The 9587-nt window shown below is 35.7% G+C and overlaps 1 protein-coding gene and 1 long non-coding RNA gene across 19 annotated transcripts in view; one reads left to right on the top strand and one right to left on the bottom strand.

The window, feature by feature from the left end:
• Positions 1 to 9587, bottom strand: part of Eif4g3 (eukaryotic translation initiation factor 4 gamma 3) — a 304279-nt gene that overhangs the window by 88472 nt on the left and 206220 nt on the right. The window lies entirely within an intron of this gene.
• Positions 4679 to 9587, top strand: part of LOC104863537 — a 13119-nt gene continuing 8210 nt past the window's right edge. For both annotated transcript variants that reach the window (XR_780606.1, XR_780607.1), the window contains exons 1-2: positions 4679 to 4825; positions 4942 to 5025. This is a non-coding gene — a long non-coding RNA (uncharacterized LOC104863537). The remainder of the gene's footprint in view (positions 4826 to 4941; positions 5026 to 9587) is intronic.

The following is a 9587-nucleotide window of genomic DNA, read 5'->3' as shown; positions in this document are numbered from 1 at the left end:
AGAACTCTTTTTTTTTTTTTTTTGGTACCAGGGATCAAACCTGGGACTATGCGCTTGACGAAGCAGGCAGCAGAACCACTGAGGTAAATCCTTGGCCCAAGAACTCTTTTTTAACAAATGACTAATACATACATTTGGGAAATTACTGGGAATACAGGCAAGTTTAATTGTTTAGCTTTAATAAGATTCTTTGTCTTCTCTCCACAGAGGTTTTGAAATTTATATCAAAGATTGCATCAAGCTAAGAATATTCCCATTTTCAACTCTGGCCCCCTGGTATGGAATACTGATTCCCCCAAACTGTGACACATCAAACCTGGCAAAACGACTTCATCCAAAGATCAGAAAGAAACCACAGTACCGTCATATTCTCCGGTTATCTGTAAAGGGCCTGACAAACTGTCCTCATAGATGCAAGATTTTCATACGGAGTCGAGTTGCTAATCTTGTAAACTAAGATTTAATGAGTATCTGTACACAACAACTTGGAAGACAAATAATGGAGTAGGAGAAAAGGGCTGGGGATAAGGCAGAAAGTCTATAAATTTATTGGTTTTTATCAAACCTGTGTGGCTGGCATTTTAAAAGAAGTTTTCCCCAAACCTTGAGAAAAAGTACTCAGAAAAACCTTTCTGTGAAATGCTAGCTTTTCAGAAAGAAGAGCAGAGAGAAGTCAAAAGATAGGCATATAATACCTTCTGAGGACATAGTGCATTCTGAGGAACTATTTTGTTTTTTTTGAAACAAGGTCTCACTATATAATTCAGGCTGGACTTGAACTCACTCTGTGTAGCCCAGGCGAGCCTCTAACTCATGGTGATTGTCCCGCCTCAGCCTCCCAAATGCTGGGATTATAGGCATGTGTTACCACGCCCGGCAAACGAACTACTTTGTGTAAAAACAAGATCTAGAACACGTACTCGCTCTTTTTTTCCCCAGGAGCATCAGCTCCTGGAGAAAACTCCAAATATTTAGCTCATTGTTTTTAATCTAAAATCCCAACTCAGATGTCAGAAATGTATAGTAAGTATGACAAACACTGCAACTATCACTGGTATAACCCTAATAAAGAATATTTAACCTATTTTTTCGAATCATAAGAAAATTGACTCTGAAGAATTATTATAGACAGCTGCAAATATTATTTTTCCTTTTTAAAATTAAAATGCATTCGTCAGAGGGAATTGGAACATTATCATATTGCATCTCGGTCCTTTTTACTTCCCTTCCCTTTTGCTTCCTCTTTCATCTCCCCCATGTAAAAAGACTTCCTTATCTCTGAGACAGATCATTTTAGTCTGTTCTTTCCAGCATTTCAAAAGTTCAATTACATGCATATTGTACATTTAGTTTTACAATCTCTAAAAATTTAAATGCAAACAATAATTTAAACCTTTATGCTTTTGATCTTTTAATAGGAACTACCCTAAGCAAATCAACTCTGCCAAAATCCTTACCCACATTTTAATTAAGCTGCTAAAAGTTCATGATTATTAGTTTGAAAAAAGACAACTTGAAACAAGTTATAAGATAAAGTTTTGAAAATATGTAAAAGGCAGTAAAGAACAATAAAAAGAGCTAAAAGTTCATGATTTAAAAAATTAAGTCTTAAGCCAGTCATCACACACTTGTAGTCCCAGCATCTAAAAGGATCAGGCAGGAATGAAATAGTTCGAGGCCAAACTGGACTACACAGTGAGTTCAAGGACAGCCTGAACTGCACACAGTGAAATGCTGTCACCCCTAGTCAAACACACAAAGTCTTGACTAGTCTAGGGAAGGTACACATTAAGATAAACCCGTTAAACTATCAGATTTCCTGATAAAGGTCAAATATCACAACACAGATTTTATGAGCTACTCTTTGTGGCAAAAAGTTTGCATAAAACTAATGAGATTAAATTAGGGTTTCAAAAAATAGATTAGAGGACTGGGGATGTAATTTTAGGGACAGAGTGCTTGCCTAACATGTATGAGGGTCCTGGGTTTGATTGGGAGAGGCAAGGGAGCTTAATCATGTTAATGTTAAAAAAATGGATAATAGCAATGTAAAGACTAGAAGGAAACGAAAAGTTTAATGCTAATACTCTACTTACATATTTGAATAATGGATACCATTTTGTTCTTCACTATCTATGGTAATCTTAAAGTATGAGAAAAAAGTGAAGCTTTTAAAGTCAATTTTCACTTACTGCTTCTCATACTGTTTTATGTTATAAAGTTGAAGTATTTTGCTGCAGATTTTAGGTCAGACGCTGTTAAACACAATCAGACCTTTTTGTTGTGGTGGTGGTGATGTGGATAGAACCCATGGCCTCATGAATGCTAGGGAGTGGGCTCTTCTACCAATAAGCACAACCTTCAGCCCTTGACTATGTTAATTTTACTAAGAATGTTATATTTTTGCATATGATTTTGATCTCCCAAGGGCCTAGAAAACTCATGGAGCTCTCAAGATAGTTCAGGTTGAGCATTCCTTATTTAAAAATCTAAAATCTGAAAACTTTATCCAATAAGAACATTTTGGATTTTGGAACATTTCAGATTTCAGGAACTTTTCAATCAATATATGCAAATATTCAAATTCCAAGAACTCTGAAATTAGAAAACTCTGCTGGTCTCAAGCATTTTGGCTAAGAGGTAACTGTATTGGATTTGTACTATAGGGGAAAAAAAGCCAGCTTTGCAGATTTGGTGGCATACAACTTTAATTCCAATTACTGGGGAGAGGTTGAGGGACAGTTTTAAGTCTGAAGTCAGCCTGGAGTTAAAGTGAGACTTTAACTCAAAAAATAAAATAAAAAAGGTTGGAGATATAGCTCAGTGGTAGAATGCACATATAACGTGAAAGGTCCAGGATTTTACACGAGTTCTAAATATATATATTTACCATTTCACATATTAAAACATGACACAAAGGCTGGAGATTTAGCTCAACAGCACTGTGCATGCCTCAAAAGCATCAAGGTCTTGAGTTCGATCCCTGGTACCAAAAAAAAAAGGCACATGACAAATCATGACAAATAACCTTTTAGTCCCAAGGTATTCTATTAGCTATATAATATAAACCTGAAAGCAACTTCTAATAAAGATACCTTTAATAAGATACCTGATAAACTTAATTTTGCCTTTTTTTCTAGATCACTTCTTCACTAATCAAGTAAGTTGTAAAGGTTTAAAACTTTTTTCAGTTTTTTCTGGTGCTAAAAGCAAACAGACCTTTTCTTGCTTTATATTAGATGTTTGGTTAGAGAAAATTGTACAGGTGGTCTCTGACTTTACAACTCTTTGCCTCTATTGATTTTTCAAATTTACAACGGTGTAAAAACTCTTGCTTTCATTAGAAATTGTAACTCTGATGTTTCCTGGGCTAGTGATATATAGTACAATGCTCTTTGCAGAAGCTGTGTAGCACCAACAAACCTTAGTCACCTGACAACAAAGGCAGAAAGCAGCAAGGACATTTTAGAGTGCACTGTGCTCTGCCATGATACTTAGTAGGTTAAGTGTGCTAGATGCATTTTTTTACTTACAATTATTTTTCTTTCGGGGAGGGGGAGGTGCTGGGGATTGAGCAGAGAGCTCTGTGCATGCCAGGCAAGATCACTACCACTGAGCTACAACTGAAGCCCCAATATTTTCAATTTTTGATGGTATTAAGTCCTGAAAAACCCCTGATATCTACATAAATCTTCTCAAAAGCTAAGAAAGGCTTTTATGAACATAACTTCGGAATGTTTAAGAACCTGAGAGCTCTTTTTATCAGTATATATTTGGAATACATCACAAACACATTCATGTGGTAAATTAATACATACACATATCGCATCTTGATCCTTTTTAGTCTTTGAAATTCAAGCATAATGGAAGATATAGAATTCTCTCCCTGTTACCATGGGAGTTTCATCTAGGTACTGGCTCTAGTAACTACTTGCTTCTTATATGAGAAGCTTTATTTTTCATTTGGATAAAAACAACTAACTAGCAGATGGTCACCAAAATTACCAGGAGAATTTAGGACAAATCAAGCTGGAAAAATGCTAATAGGGGAAGACAGGTTATTAGAACACACATACGAGGGGCTGAGGCAGGAGGAACGTAAATTCGAGCCCAGTCTGGCTTAGTGAGACCTTATCTCAAAATTTTAAAAGGGCTAGGGATGTAGCTGGGTGAGAAGGCACTGGGTTCAATCTCTAATACTGCAGAAAGCAAACACATACAAACAAAACAAATTACATATATAATCAATTATCATCTGCCTGGCTAAGTGAAATTTCCTTCATTCTGCAATCTCAGACTGTTTACTGCATTTTTGTTAGTAATTTTCAGCAATAAATCTGTTTTCTTGCTGTTTTATACTTGTGAAGATGACTTTCTGGGTTGGCAGATGATTTTCACTTTTTCCACTTTATGTTGGTAATGAGAAGGGAAGGCTTGATAGGGCACTAACCCAGTAGACTGTCTGCAGAGCTTGTGACTCACAGCCAGGCTAGACTGCTTAAAGTATAAAAAGTCTCCCTTATGGAGCTCCATTCTCTTGGAATACAACATGAACTTCCAAGGTGTAACACTTAAAATCAGGGTGTCCTGAGTATAGGGCTATAGACTGAGCCACATAAAACTAAGGCTTGAAGACTTATCAAGTACAGATACCTCACTATTGGTGAGGGAACGGCCTAGTGCATTGTCACAGAGTTGTACAGAAACAGAGTAGAATGTTCCAGAATGGAATCTTCTGAGAGTTCCTTGCCAAACACCTGGTTTTCATCCCTTCTTATTCATTTCTGACTTATTCTTTCCTTCACTCAGCTTTCTAATCATACAGGTTGGCACTGAATCAATTTGACTATATCACATTCAAGAGTTCTGATCCCCTATGTAGTTTCCATAGGCTATGGATCCTATTCTGTCTCCATCCCTTACTTTTTTTTTTCCTTTCAGAAATCCTCTCGGGAAATTAGAAAACTGTCATGATTTACCTAGCAAACTGATGCAACACAAAGAAGAAACCCAGGTGACAGAAGAGTAAGTTTCACAGTGAAGATGTAAATGAACTGGCCAAAGATCATAATAGTAATACATACATATATAATGGTGATGTGTTAGAATTGTGGGTTACTGGGAGATGTCAACCAAAATAAGTAACAGAGTAAACTTGTTTGTCCAGCATTCAGGGGTTGCTGTTTGAAATGTATATTGGCTTGATAATCATTGTATGTTAAAAACAGACTTTCTGTTTTATGATAAAAAGCCTGAATAATGTGAACTAGTCTCCTTAGGACCTAGAATTGGAAGTAAAAAATTTAAGTATAAAAAAAAACCAGATTCAAATTCTATCAAAAATAGACAACACAATTTAAATGTTTCTACTTTGGGCTTTTTTTCTTGGGTACCAGGGATCAAACTTGGGACCTTGCACTTGTGAAGCAGGTGGCAGAACCACTGAGCTAAATCCCTGTCCCTCTACGTTTTTTTTTTTTTTTTTTTGGTACCGGGGATTGAACTCGGGTCCTTGCACTTGCAAGGTAGGCCACCGAACCGCTGAGCTAAATCCACGGCCCTCTGGCCCTCTACTTTGGGCTTTAACATTAAAACATCATCAAAGTAAAAGTCAAATTAAGTTTATTTGGTTTCAATGATTCTTCTCCTACTCTCCATTTATTTCCTATCCTATATTTATCATTTTCATTTTTGTACTTTCTTTGGGTTTAACTGGCTCTTCTTAATACTTTGTGTACCAGCTGAAGTCAACAATATAAGAACTGTTTTCTAATATAGGCAGTTCGTGGTATGAATTTCCATCTAAATACTGCTTTAGTACTATGGCAGGAAGAATAGGAGACCACCAAAAATGTCCGTGCCTTAATTCATGGACTGTGAATATGTAACATTGCATGGCCAAAGGGACTTTGGTGATGTGATAAAATTAAAGATTTGAGTTGGGGAGACTATTATCCTAGATCAGTGACGGTGACCTTTTTAGAGCTTTCAATGATACACCCTGCTGTGGTACATGTGCCATAGGTTTGCCAATGTAATCAAAAGGGTCCTTTTAACTGAGAAAGAGGAATCAGGAAAATCATAACAATCTGCAGATGTTATGTCGCTGGCTTAGAAGGTGGAGGAAGGGGCTCTACTCCAGCCAAGGAATGCAAGCTTCCTCTAAAGGACAGAGGAGATAGGAGCAGATTCTCCCATAGGAGAAACACAGAGGAAACCTCCAGAGGAAACCCACACCTGATAATACCTCCATTGCAGCCCAATGAAACCTTTTTTGACTCTAGATTCCAAAAGGTTATGATGATAAATTTGTGTTGCTTCAAGCCACTAAATTTATGGTGATTTATGACAACGGCAATGGTAAATGAATGCAAGATACACCCCACAAAGTTTGTTATTTTGGGTTTTCATTCTCATTCAGTTCAAAGTACTTTATAATTGCTGTTATTCTTTGACTTTTGAGTTATTTAGAAATATTTAGTTTCAAAATATTTGGAGAATTTTCAAGAGATATTTTTCTTACTGATTTTCAATTTAATTGCATAGTGGACAAAGAACATGTTTTGACCTAGATTTTTAAAACTTATTAAGGCTTGTTTTATTAACCACAGTATGGTCTATTTTGGTAAATTTGAGATGTGCCTTGAAAAGAATGTCTACCTCGCTGCTTCAAAGTTAAATGTCAAAGAGGTGACCCTGGGTGATTACACTGTTCCATATCCTGGCTAGTTTTCTGTCTACTGGTTCTGCTAACTCAGTGTTTTCCACATGTCATTTCCTTGTTTTTGAAGTAATAGTACTTAATGATGACTTAAGTGATTTTCTCTGATAATTCTACCATGTTCATTGTGACTTATTTTCTCTTCATTATGAATTTTATATATATATTGGTACCAGGAATCAAACTCCAGAACTTTTGCTTGTGAGGCAGGCAGCAGAACCACTTCGCTAAATCCTTGGCCCTGAGTTCTTAAAAAGACACACTAGTGAATTCTATACTGTATATGAGGAAGAAAAAATATTTCTAACTTAAGGTCAACATTACTCAGATTCCCAAATATGATAATTTCCGAATACAACAGGCCAATGAACAAGTTTTTAGCAAGTAAATTATACTATGACAAAGTTTCTCTTTTCTTTTCTTTCTTCCTTTTTTTTTTTTTTGGTGCGGGGTAGTACTGGGATTGAACTCAGGGCCGCATGCATGCTAGGTAAGAAGCACGCTAACACTGAGCTAAAATTTTTATTTGAAAATTTTTAATTTTGAGATAAAGTCTTCCTAAATTGCCCGGGTTGGCCTCAAACTTATGAAGCTCTTGAGTTAGCCTCCCTAGTGGCTGATGCTACAGGTATGTGTCACCAAGCCCAGTTTTATCCTATGAAAGCAAAGTTGGTTCAATATTCAAAAGTCAAACAGGTTATTAATAAACAAAAATATGATTGTCTCAGATGCAAAAAGAGCAATTTGACAAAATTCAGATGGCAATCTTAATACTATCTGAATTCAAGAGTTACTACAAAGCCTTAGTATTTATGACAGTGTGGTATTATTGTCAAGACAGACAATTAAATCAATGGAGAAAGAAGGAAGGAGAGACAGAGAGAGAGGTTCTCCCCAGAACAGACCTGTAGATATGTACACAATGTATTCTGGGGAAATTTATGAAGGAAATTCACCAGCAAAAGGATAGCCTAAAATTTTCAAACAATGCTGGTGGGAATATAAAATGGCACATGTACTCTGGAAAACATCAGCAGCTTCTTAGAAGTGTATATCTAGGTCTGGGAATTTAGCTCAGTGGCACTGTGCCTCCCTTGCAGGCTCAAGGTCCAGAGTTCAAGCCCTGGCACCAAAAAAAAAAAAAAAAAAAAAAAAAAAAAGTACATCTATATATAACCCACCCATATCCATTTTACTCAATTATTTACCAAAGAAAAATGACTGTATATGTCCATAAAAACACACACAAATGGTAACAGCAACTTGGAAACATCCAAAATGTCCATCTGTTAAACAAATAGTCATAAGTGCATACTCAGTAATTTCTTTAAAACAGAGTTTAACATACCCAACAGTAAGGATGAGCTGAGTGAAAGAAGTCACAAAGCGTGCCTGTACTCTCATTTGTATGACATTCTATAAAAATGTAAGTGAAATCTATAATGATAGCAGTTCAGTGCTTTTCTGGGGATAGAGGTAAAGGTAGGGAAGGGAGGAGGAACTTATACATGGGTATGAGGAAACTATGTTCATCACCTTGATGGTAGTGATGGTTTAAATAAAGTATACAAGGGCTGGGGATTTAGCTCAGTGGTTCTGGTGCCTGCCTCGCAAGCGCAAGGGCCCGAGTTTGATCCCCAGTACCAAATAGATAGATAGATAGATAGGAGTATACAGAAGTCACAGCTAATAAAATACTTTAAATATGTAACTGTATGTCAACTACATCTCAAAATGTAACCATATCATTATCATTACTGAACAAGTGATAGTACAATGTTTTCTGACACTGAAGTGTTTCTGTGACAGTGTTTTTAAAAGGCTTTAAAATAACATATGGTATTTTTTAATTTACAAAAGCAAATATATATCTGCACATCTGAGAAGTGGGTTTCAAGGGCTATTTCTTTTCTAATTTTTGTTACTTATGTTTGAATTTTCTTCTTGTTCTAAATTCAAAAGTATTAAATGGAACAGATAAATATAAAGGTAATGTCCTATCTCTCAATCAGCCAATTCTGTTCAAGTGAAACTTGCTTCAGTATGTTAAATTCCTTATAGTTCATATAAATAATTACAAACAAATATAAAGTTTATTTGAAATAGAAAAATGGGGTTATGCTATCCCAGTCATTTTGCAAAAATAATTTTCATGTAATTTATAAAGTAAATTCCTCCTGGCTGTAACATAGATCTACCTATGAGGTGCAAAACATTCCACAGTATGTATACATGATTTCTTTTCAAAGGTCTTATATTTTTCCTGCCACAAAACAACCACCATTATATACATCCTTACCTAATGTTACTTTTATTACCAAAATCGGTCCAAAAAGTGTTATTACTCTACCAGTTTTCATTTATGTCTTTTAATGGATATTGTCAGATTTAGTTTTCCCAAGGCTGAAATATTTTATATCCTATCAGGAATACATGAGTGTTGGAATTCTTCCATCCTCATAGGTATATGACATTGCATTTGCTAAGTTAACAGCTATAAAATGGTGGCTCTCCATTCATTATTGAGGTTGAGATCTTTGTCTACTAAAAAAAGTCACTTCTGTAAATTTCTCATTTTTAAACTTTACGCACTATACTTTTCTTTTCTTCCAACCTGAAGGTATTCTCTACAGGAAAATTACCGTTGTCCTTAACACTGGCCTTTAACTTCCTTCTTGCCAAGATAAGATTCTAAGTTTTATTATGGTTTCATAATTCGCTTTTCTTTATTGAATATGTGCTATCACTGAAAAATGCCACCAACAAAAGGGGGGGATGTGCATTTTAATCAAATCGAAATTACAGCAAGGACATGTCATTTTTTTCTTTTTGCTATATATATATGTATATATATACGTATATATAT

The sequence above is a fragment of the Fukomys damarensis genome, unplaced genomic scaffold (assembly GCF_012274545.1).
Source record: "Fukomys damarensis isolate Sample0158 unplaced genomic scaffold, DMR_v1.0_HiC HiC_scaffold_23, whole genome shotgun sequence".
Taxonomy (NCBI): Eukaryota; Metazoa; Chordata; class Mammalia; order Rodentia; family Bathyergidae; genus Fukomys; species Fukomys damarensis.
The sequence above is the reverse complement of the archived record's forward strand: the minus strand, read 5'-3'. Positions and strand labels throughout refer to the sequence as shown.